This window comes from Erithacus rubecula (genome assembly GCF_903797595.1).
Source record: "Erithacus rubecula genome assembly, chromosome: 1".
NCBI lineage: Eukaryota > Metazoa > Chordata > Aves > Passeriformes > Muscicapidae > Erithacus > Erithacus rubecula.
In genome coordinates this window covers 93,662,597-93,685,049 of record NC_136658.1, presented here as the reverse complement: position 1 = coordinate 93,685,049, position 22,453 = coordinate 93,662,597, and the positions used below count along the sequence as shown (strand labels likewise).

Genomic DNA, 22,453 nt, shown 5'->3' with positions numbered 1-22,453 from the left:
ATTTGGGGAAAAAGACTTAAAGCTCCATCTTAAATGAATAAGCTGCCTGTTGAAGTAATTTTAGGAAAAGCAGTAGTACAAAAATAACTTCATGTTCCCCTGGCCAATGCACTTTAATTTCTATAATTTTAGGATTTAACACATGTAGTTGAAAGCCATCATAAGTGAAAGGAGTGCAATTGGCCTTTTCTCAGTAATTTGTAAATAACAATGTGTTCCATGAACTGTCCCTAAAGGAGCAGGAGCAAAGCTCCAGGTGTCTTTCTTTGCACTTTGGGCCAGGTGTTAGTTCCAGCACCAACTGTGGCAGCTTCATCTGCACAAAGCACTGATATTCCTTTCCAGACTGCAGGAGAAGTAATTATTCCAAGTAAGACTAAAAAAAAAAAAATTAAACATTAAAAATTAAAAATAAAATTAAAAATTTTATTTTAGATAGGTTGCTTTCTCAGAGAGGTTTATTGTCACAAGAACTTATAAAATCCTATTCTACTGATGTAACTGGAATTTTTCCTCATCTATTTAGGATAGACCTTTACTTGGAGTTTCTTGTAGTGTTAAGGAGCAGAAATTATCTTGTAGCAAATGTCTTGTTCTTGTCATTGAAGGGATTTGGTTCTCCACTGTATGAGATCATAGAGGTGGGGAAAAAGGTAACATTAAAACTGTTGAAATTGTCTTCTCATTCAGTCAATTAGAAGACATAATTAGTAATTGAAAAGGTAATTAAAATTTGACAGGCTGCCAAAATTTGTATATCGTATAGTTTTTTAATAGTGCCTTATTTTTTGAAATTGTTTGTGACTCTTTTGGCCTTTTCTTCTTTCTCACCTTCCTGCATCTGACTGGATTTCAGTTCAATTGAAATTCATTTCAATTATCCTCATTTTCTAAAGCCCTGAATTTTTCTTTGCCTGTTGCCTACATCCTATTTCATTCTGTGTTCTCCTTGTTTACATTTGCTGCTTTTCTTCCCCAGGTTTCTGACACTGTTGATTTCCTGCTCAGTCCCATACTGGCTACTCATTAACTTCCTGTGAATTGTTCCCTTTGGGTATTTAATGCTTGCTTCTACAATTTTTCATTATCTGTCTTTTGTTCCTTTCTTGTTATTCCACCATCAAGACTGTCATTATTCCTATTTAGCAACATAATTTTCTGGGACTCTTCTATCATAGGTAGCAATGTATCTATCCTACTAGATAGTAGAAACCTACTTTTTATATTAGGTAGAAACAAAGGCAGATGTGTATTTGGGTGTACTTAACAGGGTTAGAAATTAATTAATTAATTAATTAGAAGTGTAGAAGATAACACCTTCCCCTTGCCTTAGAGACTAAAATTTCATGAGTTTTCTATTTATATAGCCTTGCAATTCCTGATTTTCTATATGCAGATCAGCCCCTTTCTATTTTTTTCACATCAGTGGAGAACTTAGCTTAGAACTTTTTCTCTGATCAATGAAAAAAAATCAGATAACGTGGATGAAAACTCAACTTTAGTCTAAATGGAAGGAAAATTTCTCAGTAAGACTTACTGAAAATATCTGAAGCATCACACAGATTAATAACAAACCAACATGTCAGGTTAAAGTGGAGAAGGAAACAGACTTAAGCACAAACTGCAGAAGACTTTTAGAGCATCTTTCTGAGGCCTTTTCCAGACATTTGTTTTATTTGTGGTGTATGTTACTTCACTATGTTTCTAAACAGACAGGAAAGAGGAGTCAGAGTCACAAGAGCAGCGAAACTTGAAATTTCTTACTCTTCTCACTGCGTTCCTGTCTGAGAAGAGTGGCTGTAAAGCATCTGGAGAAGGGAAGAGAAGGGATTAACCCCTGGATCTTGGGCGATGCTCTCATATTTGGGCAGTGAGCAGCAGGGTGTGGTCCACATCTGAGGCTGCTCCTGGACTTCTATTCTGCCTCTACAAATGGTTTCGGGTTTGGTGCTGACCTTAAACAATGTCCTTGGGGCTGAATTAAAGTAGGGAGGGAAGTGTCAAACTGCAAAGTAGTAACAGACTTTTGAAATGCTTGGCTTTTTCTGGAGGGGAAACTACAGCCTTGAGTGTGAGCCTGAGCTCCCTGTGCAATGGAGAGGAGGAAGGTGCCACATCCCAGAGCTGCCAGTGTGCCAGCAGGGCTGCACAGACCCAGAAAAGGTGGCTCAGGGTTCTCCAGCCTGGCCTGGAGGGAGGTCCAACATCAGCTTCTTGGAAGAGCTACAAGCCACTAGGTTAGAGAATAGCCTGAAATCAGGAATCTTTTGGTTTATGTTTGCTCTGGTTGATTATGTTGGTTTGTTGTAATTTTTATTTTTTTTTGCTGGTGGTCATGTGTGATTTTTGGGTTTGGTTTGAGGTTTTGTTTTTTTCCCCCCCTTACCATTAGTTTGTTTTTTCTTTGGTTTTTGAATGAGAACTGGTCATCTCTCTGTTCTGGAAGCTTGTGGCCTTTCACATGTGCCTCTGGCAGAACCACCTCCTGTACTTTCTGCCTTTTCAGTCACTGCTGTGTGGTGTGGGGCTGAGGTATGGAGACCAGACTGGTATTTTACTCATCCTGCACAAAGGGCTGTGGAAAGCTGGTCTAAATGTAAATACTTGTGTACAGTTCCTGTTAGGCATGTGGCACTAACCTTTTGTTTTGGTTTCCTCACATGTAGTTTGGATGATTGTTGAGAGCTGGGTACTTCACAGGAATATGGATTGGTCTCCTGTGCTCCATATAAGCTGTATATGTTGTTATAAATGTAGATTGCAAGCTGATCATGGTTGATTTGTTCTTACTAGTCACAGCTCTGAAATGTTGTGATGAGGTGTTGTTCCCACTTCTTTCTAACAGTGCACTAAAGAGAGTAGAGATGTTAATTTTTAAAGTAAAAGCAAGCAGTCCTTTTTTATGTTCTCAAAATCTACCAAGAAAAAAAGGCTTGCCTTCTGATTTTTTTCTTCATAGGATCTTATGTAACAGCTGAAGTCTTTAAACTGAACTTTTCTGTATTATTAATATGACTTTTCAAGATCCTGCACACTTTTGCACATTGGGCTACAATAACATGGCATTGGAACCATCAGTAGCAATTTGGATCACTTTTTCACCAGTCTTTACTTAACCATAAAATCTTTATCCAGAGGATGTGGAGTCATTCTTCAGGGACATTTGATTTGTATCTTAGGATGTCTCTAACTCTTTCTCTACAGAGTGTATTTTTTTTCAAACATGTCAAAATACTGTGAAAAAGCCTAGACACAAAAATTAGAATCTCTTGCTTTACAAAGTAGTGAGTGAATCTGTAAGATAAAACCTTCAGGAACCTCATGAGAGGTTGTGAACCTTAGCCCAGCCCTTTTTTAAAAAGGGCTTTCTTTGTGTCCTGCATTTTTGCCAGTTAAGCCATTAGAAAAACTTCCATAAACAAGGTATGAAAGCAGAACAAATGGGCATGGTCCTGCTCCAGCTAACATTTACTGAAAGATTGATGTGAGCTTCCTTTAGGGCAAAGTTGTCTTCCTCTGCATTCATAACAGAGAGGGAGATGGTACTGGGTCTATGCTGGGGTTCTGGAGCTATTCTACCCTGCCAGGTCCCATTTAACTCTTTTCTCACTGGCTAACAGTTTACTGACATTGCTAGGGACCCCTTTATATGTGGCATCATGGGCAATTTAGGATTCTGCTTTCTAAATCTTTGTTTTCATGAATGATGCACAATGAGACCCAAGTGTGTCAGAAGTGAGTAGTGTTTCAGGGTACCTCAGATTTTGGATGACACAGTTGAGTCACTCTTTTTTTTTTTTTTTTTTCAAAGGATGAGGGCACAGCATTGATTTGCCTCAAAAAGCTTCTCAAAGTGAGTGATTGTGACCTAAGTCTGAAGCATATTTATACAAAAGCCATACTCCCATGTCACAGAGAGTGAGATTATCACTGTGCTCATCCTGGGGGTCTTGCTCTCTGTCAGGATTTGGGAGGGGGAATACCAGAAGCAAGATGTGATCTGTCCAAAGCAGCAAGGTCTTCTGTTGTGTGAGGAACTAGAGCAGACTGAGGCTCTGAAGTCATGCAAGCATTTTCTCTAGGGGTGTGTAAATGTCTGAAGTATATCAAAACCCAGTTTTTCACCAGGACTCTTTTAAATACATCTACCCAGAAGAAAATCTGACCATTTTGTTCTTAAGTTTGCAAGACACAGGTAGGATTTATGTATGTGTTGTTATTATTTACAGTGATAGTTATAATATTTGAGTTAAATATCCTCTAGCAACTGGTAAGGAGCTAGATTTACATCCTTGCCTGGTTTTGTTTGTCACACATTGCTACATATTAGGACTCTTTATCAGGTATATGTTAATCTGAACAGAACCAGTCTTGTGCTCAGAGCAGCCCTGATCATGCTAGAGCTGTGCCTTAGCTTCTGGAAATGCAATGTAATTGAATGCCAATAGGAATTGTTAACTTGGCAGTAGCTCAAGCACTGTATTGCAGTGAGGCTTTCATTTCTTTTATGCCAAGGTAATGTTAGAGCAGCACTTGATTCATCCTGAATTTGTAGAACTCTGACAGACTATAATCTAGTTCTGGGCTCTGAAATACTTCCCCAAAAAATAGGAATGTAGTTTACTTTTTGTAATGATACTGTTGTTTTTTTATGGCTAATAGAATATTATTTGTATGTAATTCTGGTGTAGTGCTGTGAGAGCTGGATAGTTAGTATTATATAGAGTTAAGAATATTAGAAAGGCAAAAAGCCTGAGTCTAGTTTAGGAATATTGTAGAGCAGTATGGCAAATATAGTGTGAATGTGAGAACTCCCTGCTTTGTAGATTCAAGTAGCATTTATGTATTTCCAACAATGGCTTCATTGTGGTTTTTTTTAAATAAGAAAATAAATTCTCTCATTCTCAAACTTCCTTTTGGAGATGGTAGGACTTTTTCGTACTATTTTTCTTTTTCTTCAAACCTACTCATCCCCAATATTTAGCTGTAGTCTTAGTCTAGTGTAGTCCACTTTAGATTTCTTTAATTGGATTTTGTGTTGGTGGATAAAAACTCACAGTACTCCCTATGAGAGGCAAACAGAAGATTCAATATCTTGACTTGCAGTGTAATTTGATTATTTAAGATGCTGATCTTCATCTGCTTGGTTAAACTATAAGGGTATTCATTTTAATGCACAGACCAGGTGGTAAGTAATGTGAATGTGAATGTTTCACATGTGAAAATCTTTACACTGGTGCTTATTCATTTCAAGACACAGGAAGTTCCATGCTGCTCAGCTGCTTGTTCTTCAAAAAGATTCAGCAGCACTTTCCTGTAAAAGTTTAGTGCTAGAAACAATGAATTTATGTTCATCAGCTTCATTGTCCAAAACTGTACAGATACAGCAGTTAAAAGAATACAACAGTACTGAGAAATTTGCTTCTCATTTGCTTGACTGAGGCTGGGATTCAGACTCCATGTTCTGAGTGCCTTTCAATCTGGTGTATATATGATTAATGTTGGTGAGTCACTTCTGATGGGAATTTTCACTTTTTCTCACATTGCAAGATAGGAAGACTTTCTGCTCCTCCCACCACCAGTTCAAAAGCACTGTAGAAGACAGAAGGGAGGAGATAGTTTTTCATGTTTCCAGAATTGCACTCTGTTAAAGGAACTGAAGAGATAGCCAGTCACTTTGGCATTTGCTGCACAGGTGTCTGCAAACCAAGTAGGACAGCTGGGATTGGGCTAAAGGTGTAAGTAAATTGTTATGCACTTGAGAAATGTTATTACTGATTATTTAAATTCAGAATTTAAGTGGGAAGACTAGTCTAGAAAAAATGGGCAAGAGGGTTCAGGAGGGAAGTTATTCTATAGGTGCAGGAAGGCAAATCATGACCTGAATCCTTTGGGGGGTTCATGGCAGGAATTGTTTGAGCTCTGGAGATCTACTTATTCCTTTCAGAAGTAAATAAATAAAATCTCCCAGGGAGAATATAGTGCTTCATTAACACAGATTATCTCAAAAGCTCTCTGTACCTGACTGTAAAATAATGTAGGCATGTCTACAGAACTTAGTCTGTGATTTTAGAAAATTATTTTCCTCTCTTTCTGTATGTGTGCCTCTGCATAAAGAGTGCAATACGTAGGTTGATTGTGAGATTCAGTACCACAAAATTCATCAAATAGGACAGAAAGGCTTTCATAGTGAGGAATTTTAGAGACCTGTATATAGAGACCAGGTATTTGGAAATGCCTAGGTACATAAATGTACTGGAAGCCCTCAGTGGTATTTTACAGTGTTTAAACCAAGTTAATAGCTGCAGATTGCAACACGGCTTAGGCAACTGACTTATTTCTGCTTTAGACAGCCCTGTGAGACCTTAACATGTAATTTTAGACCTCTAAATAATGTCATAATGTGATCTGATACTTCAATGACTATGCTTCAGCTAAAATTTGAAGTGTACCTGACCTCACTTCTGACACTGAGGACAGACCTCTTGAGCTTGTGTCTTGTGCATTTTGTGTCCCAATCATGTTTCCTGAATCTGCAGCTCTATGGCAGGACAGGGCAAGATCACTTGAGGCAAACCACTGCTGCTGTAGACAACTCTTTCAGGTAATTCTTGTTATTATGGTTGTGATGTTCACTACAAATAACAAATTACTATTTGGTGACCTCTAGGAATTTATTCTTCTATCTTCTGTCTCCTACCTTTTGGATTTTGGTATTTCAAAACTGACTCAGCAGGAAGCATATGGCTACAGTATCAATGCCAGTTATTGTGACATTAGTAATTGTGCTGGTGGTTTGGATTCCATTGTTGTTGGATATATAAGTTTAATTCATTCTCTTGTGGATTCTACATTCTGCAGTAACATTCAATTTGTATTGCTAGCAGATTGGAAAAGAAATTAACCCATGAGGAAAAGAAATTTTGGCTAATACATGCACTAATAACACTTTAGAAAGTGACTTCCATTAAAAAAAAAAAAAAAAAGGAAGATTTGAGTAATTAATATTTTCCCTTCTTTCCCCTCTGTTCCTCACAGCTTTTGGGTTTTTTTTTTTTTGCTTTCCAGAAGTATAATGACTTGCTCTGGGTGACTAAAAAGGCTTGTTTCTGCCCTAGGCTTAGAGCAGAAAGGATGAATGCTTTGGTAGTGCAGTGCTGATCTGAACACTGGGGGAGAAAACAGCCTTACAAAGGTAGAAATGAAAAGATTTTATAATGCCTTCCTTACTTCTAATGTTTGTTTCCAGTATTTTCTGCAGTATTTTTTTCTTTTCTGAAGAAATCTATAGCTTTCACACAAGTTCCTTTGCCCTGTTAGTTTTCATGACTCGTTATTCATTAAAAATCTATTGCTGCCAACAGAAGATGCTCAGGTCGAGCTCCTGGCTGCTATAAAATGCACACTAAATACTCAGCGTGAATTCTGGTGAGCATTTGCACTTACCCAGCAATTAAGGATGCTCTTGGGAACCCTGCAGGGAATTGCTCAATACTCTGTAAGACTGCAGTCTCCAAGTTCAGACAGTATGTACAGCACGGCTCTCTGAAAAGGTTTTTATAAAGGTAAGACTGGAGAAAAGCAGAGCAGTGTATGTGTGGATGAGGAGGAGAGTGTTTGTCCTGTACTCTGACCTTATTTTTTCCTTCTCTATATGGTTTATTCCCCATTTCCCATGCATCTCTTCCATGCAGGGTTTCAAGGGACCCTCTGCTGTGTTCTGGAATAGTTTATGGCTCAGGAGGACACAGATTCCAATGGCCTTACCAGGAATCAGCCAGCATAGGGCCCCCTCTGCACCATGGGCTGCTGTCCTTGAATTTACAGGTCTTGCCATGAGCCTGATGCAGGTGGTCCAGCTGACTGTTCCCTGGTGGCATTTTAAGCTCAAGTTTCCCACAGTACATGGAAAAATGCACCTCATTGATCACACACTGTCATTGAAACACCTGCTAATTACTGTGATGGGAACTAAGTGCCCTGTGTAGAACATGTTTTTATCATTCTGAAGATGGTTCAGAAAAATGATTTGGTACATTGCTATCTCTGAATTCACCTTTCTCCAGGCAGTTTGAACCTGTGTACAGACAGGTGTTTCTTTGTTTTTAAAGTTTGCCTTTTCAAATCTGCATTATCATATGAATTGACAAAGGAAATACATCTTTCTGCCTTATTTTTCATCACCCTACAGTATCCTATATGTTACACAAGGAACACTGAGAAAGAAATTCTAAAAGGAAGATGGAATAGCAGATCTGGTTTTTTAGTCCTTCTCAAAGTTTAGAGCCAGATCTGTTTTCATCCTGGTTTTTATTTCCTGGATTATGGATTATCATAATAAAAAATGGTCAGTGTGCAACAATTAAAAATAACTGAGTGATGCCATCTGCTGTCTTAAAATTTTATTTAGTATTTCATCTGACTGAATTGTTACCCTAAGAAGTGGAACCTACCTATGCTGAGTATAGTGTCAGAGCCATGACATGTGACCTTGTGTCAAAGTTAGGCAATATAAATATTGATTGTGATTAAATATAGTAGGCTATAGAATGTCAGAAGGAAATGTGATACTAGTGTCAATCCAAAACAATTCCTAGGTGAACTTACTTTGCAAATAATTTGAGGGGCATTTATCCAAGCTGTTTTGTTTTTTTTATTTCTGAGAGGAAGAAGTAGAGTCTTGTAGAATAGAGGAGAGATTGGAAGGTGACCCACCATCCCAATAAGGTGTGTGTTTATTAAAATATATGTTTTATGTAGTGAAATTCTTCACATTTCATCTATATTTAGTACAAGTTATCTACAATGACTTCTACATGCTTTATCTACAGCATTTTTAGGTGCTTTTTTTTTTTTTTTTAGGAGTTAACCTGATTATGGTCTTCAAAGTAGTTGAGAACCACATTTCTACAAGACACATTGCTCAAAGACAAGTCACTCATTGTCTCAGATCATAACATTTAACAGTTGACTCTACATTCAGCTAAGCTAAATTTGAAGTTGACTATGGACAGCCATGCTCAGCATTCTCATTCAGAGAATACCAAATAGTTACTTATTTCATGTATGTGTTTGGTTGCTTGGGGGTTTGACAGCAAGAGTTAAGGATGTATTTGGTTCATATGCAGCTATGCCAGGTTGCAGTTCACAGGTTGCCATTTAATGAAACACTGGATCATGGTAGAGTGATCTGAAATGCATTCAGCAGTGCTTAGCAGGTATAAAGGGTTGCAAAAGGAGAGAGATGGGATTTAACTCATTCTGCTTTTCTCCTTTGTTGCTTTTTGTAATGTAAAGCATTGTCATGATCTCAGTTTCCTGTACTTTTTTCACCATAATGAAAATAGTGTGGATTCTGTGAAGGTAATTATCACTATTGCACTGTCATGTCTTCATATCCTGAATGGATATGCCTTGTTTGGTGAGCTGTGAGTAAGGATATGTTTGGACATAAACTTATGTATAACCACAGTCTGATAATGGAGCGTGTAATTTCTTGTGGCTGTTGGGGCATTTAAAAATTTATTATCAATAATGCAGTGATGTGTATTTCTGCTTGTATTTTTAAAGGACACACAGTCCATGCTTAGAGTTTTGCATAGTTTAATTTTCATAGCAAAACTTACTCAATATATAATTATTCAATATTCCAAATGTAGTACACTAGAACTCCTCTTCTATTGGAGCATTATAAATAACAGAAGGTCTTAATTTGGTTCCTCTCTTTACAATGGGAACTTATCTGTAAAATTCACAAATGACCATACCAACAGCAAATTAATTCTACAGCTAATCCCTCAAAGTGTTTTGCTTTCCAGCTGCCTTTTTATTAAGAAGATCTTCAAATTGTGCTTTGACAGAAAGAAAGCTATGCATGTATTTACATCTTTCTTGTAGCTTGCCATATCTCTTTTAAACTTCTGTAAACTTCCTTTGCAGCCAAGCTGTCCAATCTGGAGCATTAAAATTTTTTAAAAAATATATACATGGTGGCTCTTTTGTTTTTGTTTTCTTAACATTCACAGGTTTCCAATCTTTTCTGCATAACTTGGGGGGCTCAAACCTTGCTTTAAGAGGCAGAATAAAATGTGAAATACAGATTTTTATGTAATCGTGGGTTGGGATTAAAAACACAGAAACTTCACTGCTCTTCAGAGAGTTTGCTGTAAATTTCCAAGTGTCCATCAGCTAAAATCTGTGACAGCATAGAATTATGGTGCATTTACTTACATGTGAATCTGCTGCTGTTAATGTAGTCCTAAGTGGGCATGAACTGTAAACTGTGTGTTAGGCTTTATTTGGGATGGTTTCCAAATGATTGGGAAGGGAAATAGTACTTAGTTTAGAAAATATAATCTATGAGTTCCTATTATATTTCCAGGACAAGTGCTGCACTCATAATTAGAGCATCAGTAACAATGTAAGGAAATGTTACGGTCTTGGCTGTAGAAAAAGCTACCTGGAGGCAAGAGGAGATTTAAAGGTCTTGTTGAAAAAAAGCAGGAAGAGATTTTATTCCTCTTGAAAACTCAAAGAGCTCCTGAGATGATGTTTTAAAGAAGTTGCAAAAATGTACTCGTTTTCTAATTAGCTCATCTTTTTTTAGGGAATGATGACTGGCTGTTAGCAAAGTCTTTTTCTGGAAATGTCTAGGCTTTTGGGTAGCAGGTGTCTTCTACCATGCCAGTCTGGCTGTATGGAAACTGAACTGCTCTCTCTCCACAGGATAATGCAGAATCAGAGTGCCCAGAGTGCTTCTGATTCTTTAAGCTGATGTGGACAGTAGAGATGAGTTAAAGGTGCAGGTGCTGGGAAGAAGTGACCAAGATGTAGGGAAGATGGCAGAAACTTAGAATTAAAGGAAAACCAGGCTGTCTAAATTGTCTTTTCTTCAGTCTGCCCCCAAGATTTTATGCTACGTGAATTTTTCACTATAGCAAAGTGCTTCATAAATTTAAAATGTAAATGCAGAGGATTTCTTTCTCTTATTCCCTGGTGTAATTTTTACTTTTATAACTCATGTTCTTTTCCAGCTGAGTGCTATTTCCAGGAAGCCAATTCATGCATTTTAGAAGTGAGCAGTGCTGTGGGAACTTTCCAATCTGACTGAAATTGTACAAAACCTATAGTGAAGTACCAACATGAAGACCTAGAAATGCAAGGAGCTATGCACATGATCACTATTTATCTTCATTCCAGCCATTCCTGCTACAGGAACAGAAACACTTCAATGACTTGTTGTTTTTTTTTGTTGTTGTTTTGATGTTGAATTACCAGGGATGTCTGATTCTGAGTGTAAACTCCAGAATATGAGAGGCCTCTCTTAGGCTTTGAAATGCTCTCTCTCATGGGAGGGGGTTTGTGAGGGGGCTGTGAAGGAGCCTCAGGTCTGCCTGAAAGACATCACCATGTCTAACACACCTGTTGGGGAGGTGGAGGAAGACTCATCACAGAATTGTCATCTCTGAAACAGAAAAGGTCATTTGTTACAGACTATGAAATAGGTGCCAAAATGCAATTTCTCTGGTAACTAGGAGAAAAAGTGTAGCAATAGAGTGGCTGAATAAATCACTGATCAGGATTATGATGCAGATGACTGGGTCAATATTTTTTCCTTTTCTTGTTCCTCTTAGTCTGATACTATATATACAATTCTTCTTCTGCAGCCTAAGATTTGAATGATGAATACCAGCTTATTAAGCAGGTTTGGTGCTTGGGGGATAGGTTGGAAGTCTGGTGTAGGATTTTATTGATTTGGGAAGGTTCGCTTTAGTTCCTTTAGCATTACACTGTTTTGTCACCTCAGGTTATTTCGATATCCTGCTCTGTGAAAATCTCCTTATATGACGTAGGAATTCAAATAAATATGGTGATGTGACACCTTAAATCAAAGTTAGGATTCAGTCTGTACTTAAAAAAGTTACATTGATAATGACTTATCAGCCCGGAAAATCATTACTTCCACTTGCTAGGGCAAGCAAATGTGAACTTTGTGTTTGTTAGAGCAAAACTCAGGCAGCTGTAGTTTTTAAATAAAGGTAATCTACTGAGGAACAAGAATTCTTTTTCCAGGTAAGTAATTTTCTGTAGTTTCATTTTGTTTTGCTTCTTGCTTGAATTACATCATAGAGTAAAACACTAGCATTTTGTATTAAAAAAAAAATGTATCTAGTCACTCTTATTTCCTTATTTTCTTAAAATGGATGTTGTAGAGAGAGTAAGATTTTCTGAGTGTGCTGGTTTTCTTTCCTTCCAAGCAGTGTTGCAAAATGCATCATCAGTTCAGCAGTGGTTATTTCTAAGGGCCAGGAGAATCACCTTTGGCTGCAGCATTTAATTTGTCTGATTTGTGTGTGCTGTGCTTTATGAGAACCATCAGCAGTAACTCTTTGGAGAGTGTAAATACAAGAAACAGGGTTTTATAAAGCTTCAGAAAATGCCTCTTGAAGTGTGTGCATTGTAAGGTATTTCTTAATATGGTTAGGCAGCGTCTGTCATTTGTTAAATTGCCCAGCCTTTAATTGTACTTTGTATCATCAGATCTAGACTCAATCCAGCACTGTTTTTTCCCCACTTGTAATACTTTTGGATTTAGGAACTTCCATGCATTCTGTGGGAAATTAAGGCTAGAGATTGACAATGACCTTGCAAAACAAGTTAGACCTGATGCATATGGTGGAGTTAAGGAAGGGGGGCAGGGGAAAACACAAACACCACAGAAAACCTGTTAAATTTATATATCACATTCTCTTTGTCTAGTTGCACTGGTGTTTTCAAGCCAAATCTCTTTTGTCTTCTGTAAAGTGTGTCATGTTGACTGTTTAGGCACTGGACACATTTCCATCACTCTGGAAGACTGGGAAAGGAGCAGTTGAAGAGCTTGCTGGCTGTGGCAGACTATGGTAACTCAGTCTTTAGCAGCTCAGTAACTTCATCAGTTTAGACCTGTAGAACTGTCTTCATACTGATAGTATCAAAACTTTGAGAGGAGAAGACAAAAAACAATTAAACTTTAATCTCTGCACAGTACTTAGTTTCTAATAGCAAATTTATAGCAGCTAGTAAGAGAAGAGTGAAGTTAGTGTTTACAGACTTGAAGTTTGGTGGTACTAAACATAGTAATTTATAATTCAGTACTGTCAATTCAAATTGGTTTATCTGTGATATAATCTGATGGCTGCAGCAATACTTTATTATATTTGTACAGTGTGTGCATACAGCATTAGCACTCTGCTTAGATATAAGTCTTTAACATCCCAGATCATTGCGTGATAAACCTTCCTGCAGCAGCTCTTGCTGTCCCTGGGCTCTCTAATTTCAGTCACTTCTAGTTTGTGAAGGCTCACTTGCAGAGTGGAGTTTTACAGACTCCTGCTCACCCAGGATCTTGAGGGAAACGTGGAGTCCCCAAATGTGGGAACAGAACCTGCAAGAATCTATAAAAGTGGCCACAGAGAGATAATGACCACATCCATTAAAACATGAGATAATATCTCCCACACACTGAAAGAAAACAAAAAACAACATGCAGTATCAGACTCTGAGAAAGGATTATCTAGTAAGTTTAAACCAGCATGTATGTGTTTCTATTTTTAGATTATTTAATATAAATTGATGTTATCTAACTCCACATGTCTCCAGAGAGGGAATGTCATCCTGAGTGCACAGAACATGCACATTGACTCGGAAGAATAAACAACTCTTCTTGGCTATTTTTTGAAACACAATGGCAGGGGAAAGAGGGAGTGTGATTTACCTTGCTACATTTAACTCCTTCCCCAGGCCAAGCATGTGTCATAAGCTAGCAAGCAAGCAAAGAAGAGTTTTGTTAGAACAAATAGGGAAAGGATCAGCTAAATCTCTGAAGACATCTCAGCTTCTGAAAGCTCATTCCACTTTGCATCACCAGTACTCTTAATGTTCAGGATTTTGCTCTGCATGAAGGTCTGGAAACCTGCTGATGGTTCTTCTCAATTAAGCTTTGGGATGAAGTGGTCTTCTCTGGGAGCTGAATGGGTGTGAATCTTTGTGCTGAAATCCAGAAGGTTGAGGGTGGATGGAAAGCAGTCAAAACAACACTGGTTTTAGTAAGCACCACGGTTCCTACTTTTTCACTTTCTATGTACCTGGCAAGGGCAAAGAGGTTATTTTTAAACTGTCTAGACTATTCTTCTAAAAGGGATCTCTTCTTTTTCCTCTTCTGGTTATTGGTCATCAGGAAGAAGGGAGTTAGCACATCTATCTGTGAATTTGCCCACACACTGAGCCCACATAAACATTTTACAATGCATATTTATAGAACTGTTGTAAGAGCATGTGTCCTCAAGAGCTATGCATTTGTAAAACTGACTTGCATGTGGTTTAATCAGTGCAGAAGCATCACTAGTAGAATAAATTTTTGCATGACATTTTCTAATTAATGTAAAATCTACTATCTCCCCCAGTTCAGCTCTAAAAAGTGTGTACATGGACACAAAGACAAAATGTGAATGTGCAGCCGGGTCATTTAAAATTTACGCTTCTGGCAATAGATTATTTGAATTATTGATTATTCCAAAGATGGAATATATTTCTCCGCTTTTGAAAAGCCTTTATAGTCAGGTGAAGTCCCCAGTGATTAGAAAAAAGGAAAAATCACTCCTGTTTTTAGAAAGGGGAGAAAGGAAGACCTAGGGAACTACAGACTGGTGAGTCTCCTTCTGTTACTGGAAAAGTAATGGAGCAGATCCTCATGGAAGTATTGTTAAGAGACATACAAGACAGGAGATGATCTGAGACAGCCAGCACAGCTTCATTAAGGACAAACCATGCCTGACCAATCTGATTGCCTTCTGTGATGCAGTGGTCAACAAGGGAAAACTGACCAATATCATCTACTTACATTTCCATAAGGGCTTTGACATGGTCCCACACAACATCCTCATCTCCAGATTGGAGACATGGGTTTGAAGGGTGGGCTAATACTCAGTAAGAAATTGACTGGATGGACTCAGGCAGAAAGTTGTCATCAATGGCTCTAGGTCCAAGTGGAGGCTGGTGACAGATGGTGTCACTGTGGACTCTCATGGGACAGGCACCCTTTAATATCTTCATCAGTGACCTGGACAGTGGCATCTGTGCACCCTCAGCAAGTTTGCAGATGACACAACAGCAGTACAGGATGCCATCCAGGGAGCCCTGCACAAACTTGAGCAGAGGGCCCATGGGCACCTCATGAGATTCAGTAAGTGCGAGGTGCTGCACCTGGGTCAGGGCAATCCCAGCCATGAGCACAGACTGGAAGAAGTCATAGACAGCAGCCCTGCAGAGAAGGGCTTGGGGGTTCCTGTGGATGAAAAGCTGGACATGAAGCCAACAGTGTGTGCTTACAGCCCATAATACCCTGGGCTGCATCAAAAGAAGGGAGATGATTCAGCCCTTCTACTCTGCCCTTGTCACACCCCACCTGCAGTGCTGCATCCAGCTCTGGGGTCCTCAGCTCCAGCAATGATGAGTTAGAGCAGGTCCAGAGGAGGCCATGCAGATGATCAGAGGGCTGGAGCACCCCTCCCATGAAGACAGGCTGAGAGAGCTGGGCTTCTTCAGCTTGGAGAAGAGAAGGTTCTGAGGAGATCTTATTGTGGCCTTCCAATATCTGTCACTGCCTCTCTTTCTTTTGATGATGCTCTTCCCCACTGTTAATTTTATTTTTAATTCCCCTTCTCTCTGCAGAGAAGAATTTAGGAGGATTCTTATGTGAGTGTATGTATGTGTTCATATTTTCATTGCTGAGAAAGATTGGTTATTATATGCAATAGCTTCTCAGGCCATCTGCTATAGCTAAAGAGAGAACCTTTCTCACAAATGTGACCCTGTTGTAATCTGAGACCATAATAGCTTTTCAATAAATAGGGTTGCTTCATCAAAGCTGACTGGTGTTGGATGCTGCTGTGGATTGCTGCTTCCTGGGTACTTAGAACCACTTGGAGTTGATTTTGTGATAGCATGGAAAAATGAAACTAAAATGACAGTAATCATCCAGTTTTGAACAGAGCAGGCAAGAACTGGTTGATAATATTGGCTAGGGACATGATAAGTAAAACTCTTTTCTTCTCCCTGTCCCCAGGCTCAGCTTTGCCTCCCTCACAGCTTGGCCAAGTGTGCTGGCCACTGCAGCCTCCCAGTCCCTTTGCCTGCCCATCTGTGTCCAGCTGCTGCTGCTTGTCTTGTTCCTGCTCTGGTGGGGTGTTTACAGAGACACGCTCTGCTCCACTGTCTCTGCTGGTATCTCTGTCTGACAGAACTTGTGAGGTTTGGTCAGGAAATGGAGCTCAAATAAAATGCTAGGCTGGTGTGACTCTGAGCAAGCCTGCTTCATGGCTTCCAAGATTGGTGTGTTTTGCATAGAGAGAAACTCATGGTATGTCTTCATCCAGATGCAAAAGATGCTCTAAAATTTTACTGCTTGCAGCAGAGCCCGTTTATATTACTTCTGTTATTATTGTTAAGCATTTTGACACCCACTTGTATTAACCTGATCCATGACAGTAATTCAAATGGTAACTACAACTTTAACAGCAGTTGAACATGAGTGATACATGCCAACAGCAGCTAAGAGTCCTGTGAGGAAAGAGAATGTCCAGAAAAGCACTCCCCCTTTAAACATTCACAGATGTACCATATATATGTAGCATGTTAATAAAAGTATATGCATGCATGGTTTAACTGAAGTGTGCTTTTTGTAAAAATCAGGTGACACGTGAGTCAATCTTCAGGGTGACAATTACAGATGACTAGATAGCAGATGTGCTAAAGTTTTAAAAACAATATTAATTCTGGAGATAAGGTCCTGCTCATTTCTCACAAGCAGCTATTTTTCTGAATCTTATCTCTGTGGATGTAGGGGCAAGATAAATCATTATAGATGCATCTGACTGATAAGTTTCTCTTGAATTTTATTTGTAATGTACTCCTGAGTTTCATTATAAAAAACCCACAGACTTTATATATCATACATACACAGTTTCACAGTGAATTTGACACTGGTGGAATTATGATTAGTAAGGGCATTTATAAAGTAATTTCCTCTCTGAACTCTGCAAGATCTGCAGGACAGAACTCAGAATGTCTTACATTCTTTGAGTGCATGTGTGAATAGGAGTTCACATCTTGACATTGCAAGTGGCATCACAGCTTGATGTAAATTGCATGTCAGTTTAATCATGGTGTTGTTTCATTTTCCTTTCTCCTTTTCACATTTAACAGATGCTAATAATACTTGAATATCTCAGGATTGCATATAGTCATTAATTTCTGAGTGCCTGTATGGCTGCATAGATCAAGTTTTGCACTCAGATATGCAGGCAGCAGTGTGTATTTGTGAGTAACATTTTGATAGCTTAGTTCTATAGAAAATAATGAGGGGTTTTCCTTTTTTAGGATGTGTTTCCATTTTAGTAAAGCACGACGGCCCTTGATTTGTGACCCAGTGGTGCACTTAACTGAGCAAATTTGAACTGTTTAACAGGGAGGGAGCTGGCACTTTGTCATGTCAGAGGATTTATTCCAGGTGTGTGCATGGTTGAGGACTATGGAGCTTCCAGAAGAAAACAGAAGGGCAAGTAATCCAAACCAAATTTTTGGGCATTCCAGACCTGACTTGTTGTGTAGCCTGCGTTTGTGCTCTTGCATGCAGTTACAAATGTGGCCAAATTCATATACAGATGTCATGGTACATCTGTATAAGCTATAATCAACCTTCTGTCTTCTCACAGCAGCAAAATAAATTTGAAGGAGAAAATTTACTGTTGATGAAGACTAATATTTTGGGAACTAATATTGTAGTCATGTCCTAACCATAGGTCAGAGCTGTATTCCTTCCTCTAAAAAGAAGGTATGACCTATTTCACCATTGCTGTTCTGTGGTTCATCAGTAAATATTCACGATCTTGCAGTCTCATGGTGGTTTTCTACATCATCATGTTGACTTTATAATTAGAATGTGATTATATTGCACTTCATTGAAATACAGGTTATTTTATTTTTTGAATTTGTGATACCTCAGTATGCTAATGGTACTTGATATATGTAAAATACTTTTCTTTGCCATGAAAATGTTGCTAAAGGAAGTGGGGGCTTTGTGGTTGGTTTTCTTTTGGGGGGCAGGGTTTACAAACTGCCTCTGGAGGAGGTGAAGTAGAAGCTACTTGTGCAATTGCAATGCATCATCCTTAAGGAACAGTAGCTCCTCATATGAATGAAGAGAATGAAAATCCAAAGAATGAAAGGGAAAAAAAAAATCCTGCATTCTCAAGAGATTGATTTTCTTTGCTTTTTTGGTACTGTTACAGGTGGTTATGTGGGAAAATCTCTCCTAGTCTAAGCTTTCTTATGTTTCCTTGCCCTGTCCTGGAGCTGTTTACTCCTCTCTATTGCTGTAAAACTTTTTGTTTAGAAACTTAAAAACGAGAATACAGGCTCCCACCCCCCCAAAGAAACAGGAAAACCCAAACAAAAACCCAAGGGTTTGTGCTATAGTGTGTGACTCATGATGCTTTTTTTGGAAGGAGGAACTTGCTGTATCCTGGTACATATTCAGAAGTAGCCAAGCTACTAGGCTCTGACATTTGGGGGCTTTTTTCCCTCTCCTTCTATCAGGCCATAAGTACTCAGACTTCCTGTCTTGGGAAATGAGTGTAAGTTTCTTTCTCTCTCCTTAGGCCCTGGGCATTTTTGCTGGGGTTTTGTTTGGATATGTTTTTTTCCTTTGGTTGTTTTTCTTTATCCAAAGGGAGCTGTCTAATCAGCTCCAGGAGTGGGATGTATGGGGTAGGAGGTCCATTTTGGTTTGTAGGTAAAACAGAACTCAAAAGAAAATATTATTAAATATTTGCTTGCTCTAAAGAACAGATTCACTTCATTGTTTATGGGCAGACAGTGATAATGTTTTAAAGTTAAAAATCTGAAGTTATGAAAAAAGGAAAGTATTTTAAAATCTCACTGTATAGTGAAGTTAGATATGGTTCCATATTTTATTATTTCAGCTTTTAAAGTGTCACCTTGTTTATATATGAGTAAAACTTGGCTTGAAGATGTGTCTCTTTTACAACAGCTTCTAGTAAAATAATATTTGAGGAAGCAGAGCTGCTTGTACATTATAATTCTAAATCAAAAGAATTCAGATTAAATTGGTGGGATACTGAAAGTGAGATCAACTTTGCAACTACTGGAGCAGCAAAAATGGGTGATACAGCTCATAATGTAACATAAAGCTGTAAATATATAGAGGAAGTATTTAAGGAAGTATTATAAATACTTGCCTTTTGCCAGCTCAATGGCTGGCTCTGTCAGCTGGCTGTCACATTTAAAATGTTGTATTTGAAGAGATTTGTGTAATCTGGAAAATTTTGTATAGGAATAATAGAAAAAAAAGCTGAACTGTGATATGCCAGCTGAGAAGTGGTGATGAATTTCTACAGTCAGTAACTTTTCAATCCAGTCTGTTCACATCTGGGAAAGTGTTCTGGTGTATGGCTTTGGAATTACATGGATGCTTATTATGTTTAGGATGAAGATCCCTGGCTGATTCCAGACTGATCTTAGCTGGTGAATTAATGGGATGGATGCTTTGCTTTGTATTTAAGCACACTGTAATGAATTAGGCTCTACTCCATCACACCTTTTTTGGATGTAAATGTCACAATTGTGGTTTGGGAACTTGTGTGCAATTGACAGCAGCCCTTTTTTATTGCTCTGGTGTTCTCTATTGTAGCTTGAAACCTGACAGTCAAAATGTCACAAGGTGGCCTGGAGCTGCTGGCTGCCCTGTTTTTTCATTCAGATGTACAGATGCTAAGTGCTAATAAAAAGCAAATGGTGTCCTGCACTTCCTCCAGGGTTGTTTCATTAGCATAGCAGCCTGAGCCCTTGTCTTGTAAGTGCATGAGTCTGGATAAGTTTGGGGGTACCATAAAAATTAGGGGTATGGTTAGAAGAGGGGTAGCACCAATAGAAGCATGAAAGGATGACTGAGCACAGAAAAACAAACCTTAGAGCCCGTGCTCAAACACAAGATACAAAAGAGAATAGAAGAACAAACATGGGAACAGTCCAACAATCTCTTAAATGCAGAAGAGATATATTGGCTGAGTTTCAAATATATTTGAGAGTTTTTGATAGGAAGAGCAGCCACCAGTACCTGTTCAGTGGCTGCTCTTGGTGGGCAGAGCTGGGGGTGAGTGCAAACACCCCTCAGTGCTGCTCCCTGAAGTGCAGGAGGTGATTGCTGTTTGCTGGGGGAGAGGCTGGTGTGTGGTTCAAAGCAGTGGTGATGTGTCTCTGCTCCCAGCAGTCAAGTGACCCTGTTTATGGTGTGTAGCTGGGCCAGTATGCAGCTGTTTGCACTGTAAACTCACACAAAGCTGGGTTCAGGGTATGCTTGTGCATATTACTCTGCAATTAACTTTTTATGGACACACACACAAACCCCTTCTCCCATAGCTGCCTCAGTGGTTTTTGCTGCTGTAGGCAGTACAAGTGCACTGTACATTTTGGGTTCATTTTTGCCCTGTCAGAGAAACAAGTGTTGGCAGAAAGGAATGAAAGTGATGCTTATGGTGCTGAAGAAATGAACTACTGAGTGAGGTGGCTGGGTAGGTTAGAGGTTTTGCCACTAATCCTCCATTCTACAACACACTTCAGAAGAATCATTATAAAACTGGAAAAAGTAAGCAGGTCCAAGACAGAAATTCTTTTGGAAGAGCAGGAATTAGTATGCATTCTTGAAGATAATCTTTGCAATACTATGATGCTTTCTTTTCATAACAGCAATTAAAAATAATCATCCTATTGTGTATAACAGATTTGCATGCATTATGTGTTCCTAAAACAAAAATATTTAGGCATGAACTTTTTTAAAGCATCACATTCTAGTTAGAAGTAGGATGGAGATGCTAAAGATTGAAGGAGGTAAGAAGGTGAGTAAGCCCTTCCTTTATTGTGCAAACATCCTGCCCTGTGTAGTGTCCTTGAACATGTAAGAATTTCCAGGGACCTTTGCTTATCATTAATACTGGCATGCTGCACAAAGGGGAAGAATATGTTTTTACTTCCTCATGAGTAGTCTGTGATTTAGTTCTGTTTCTGACAAAGCTTTCTCTTCCTGCTAATAGTTTCTTCTCTGCACTCTGTAATTCTTTTGAGGTTCTTTTTAAAAAAAAAAAAAAAAAAATCAAATCTCTGTCCTGTGGAGTAGGATTTCAACCAAGGAGAAAAGACTTGTCCTCCCTGGTGGCAGAGCAGGGATCCCCAGGAATGATGGAGAAGCTGGTGTTGTGGACAGGGGTTTTCTCTTCAGGTATTGGGGAGGAAACCTGTCTCTGCCATGGTATTTCCTGACCTAGAGGTGTTGCAGTGCATGTTATGTGACATTGTCCCTACTGCTTATGCCTTCCCCACGATGGAAGGAATGAGAGGGGAAGGGACATATGACAGATGTGTAGGCATTTTATTGAATGCTGGAAGATGTAGTAGTGAATTAAGCTGAGTGGGATAACATTCTGCAGAGAAAGAAGGGGGAAAAGGAAGACGAGAAAAAAAAAGAGGGTAGATGTATGGGGAGAAAGCCAAGAATTTTAAGGATTTCTTAAGGATTTCTGTTCCACAGGAGCATACCTTGGAGTAAAAGCCTGCGAGGGATTTGTCAGCTCCCTGGAGAGCCTCTTTTTAAACAGTGCAGAAGTGCCAGAAACCTGTCCTTTGGATGGAGGAGAGCTGTGTTGTGTGTGAGTGTTTTGGAGAAGTTCTGTATCTTGGAGGAAGAGGAACCAGTGTGGTTTGACAGTTGCTACAGCAACTAACGCTTTTTTAATGGAAGGCAAGGATAAGTGGTGGTAGAAAGTCTGGTGTAACTGACGTACCTTCCCCCGCTTCCTGCCAACTTTCCAGTATATTAAAACAATAAGTAATTTATGACTTTAGCTGAGAAATGGCTCTGTTTGCCCAGCTCAGACTCGTTTGCAAGACTGCACGATCTTTACAGAGACAACAGAAAGGAAATTATTTACATAACAGAAAGCAGGGATTCAAGCATCTCTGAAAAAAATGCTTTTCAAGGGACAAATGCATCCCTTGTTCTGCCTGAGGAAATTTTGTTAGATGTGGATGTCAGTGGTATGAGGGGTTTTTTTATCTCATAGCTTGCTTTCTTCTCAACCTCTCCCTTCCTCCTGACCATGGTATTTTTTTGCAAAGTTTTTAAAACTCTTTTTGGTTACTATGGCGTTCTTTTTAACGTAGAAATGATGATGAATGATTAAATGAAAGATGATACAAACAGGCAGGAGGGGTATTCTGCTGGCTGTCTCTGCAGCAGTGTTACAGAAGCAGCCCTGGCATAGATGTGCTCCAGTGATTGTTGTCCAGGGAGAAACTTTAACCCTTGTAATATTTTGGCACTCAGCTGTATGTTTTTATC

The 22,453-nt window shown here is 39.0% G+C and overlaps 1 protein-coding gene and 1 long non-coding RNA gene across 3 annotated transcripts in view; one reads left to right on the top strand and one right to left on the bottom strand.

Moving 5' to 3' along the window:
• The window catches only part of ARHGAP6 (Rho GTPase activating protein 6), a 305,969-nt gene that overhangs the window by 182,983 nt on the left and 100,533 nt on the right, over positions 1–22,453 (top strand). The window lies entirely within an intron of this gene.
• LOC306803839 lies at positions 493–21,762 on the bottom strand. Its single transcript, XR_013774719.1, has 3 exons — positions 21,652–21,762; positions 7,447–7,545; positions 493–623 (listed from the first exon to the last, which is right to left on the bottom strand). It is a non-coding gene; the product is annotated as an uncharacterized lncRNA (long non-coding RNA).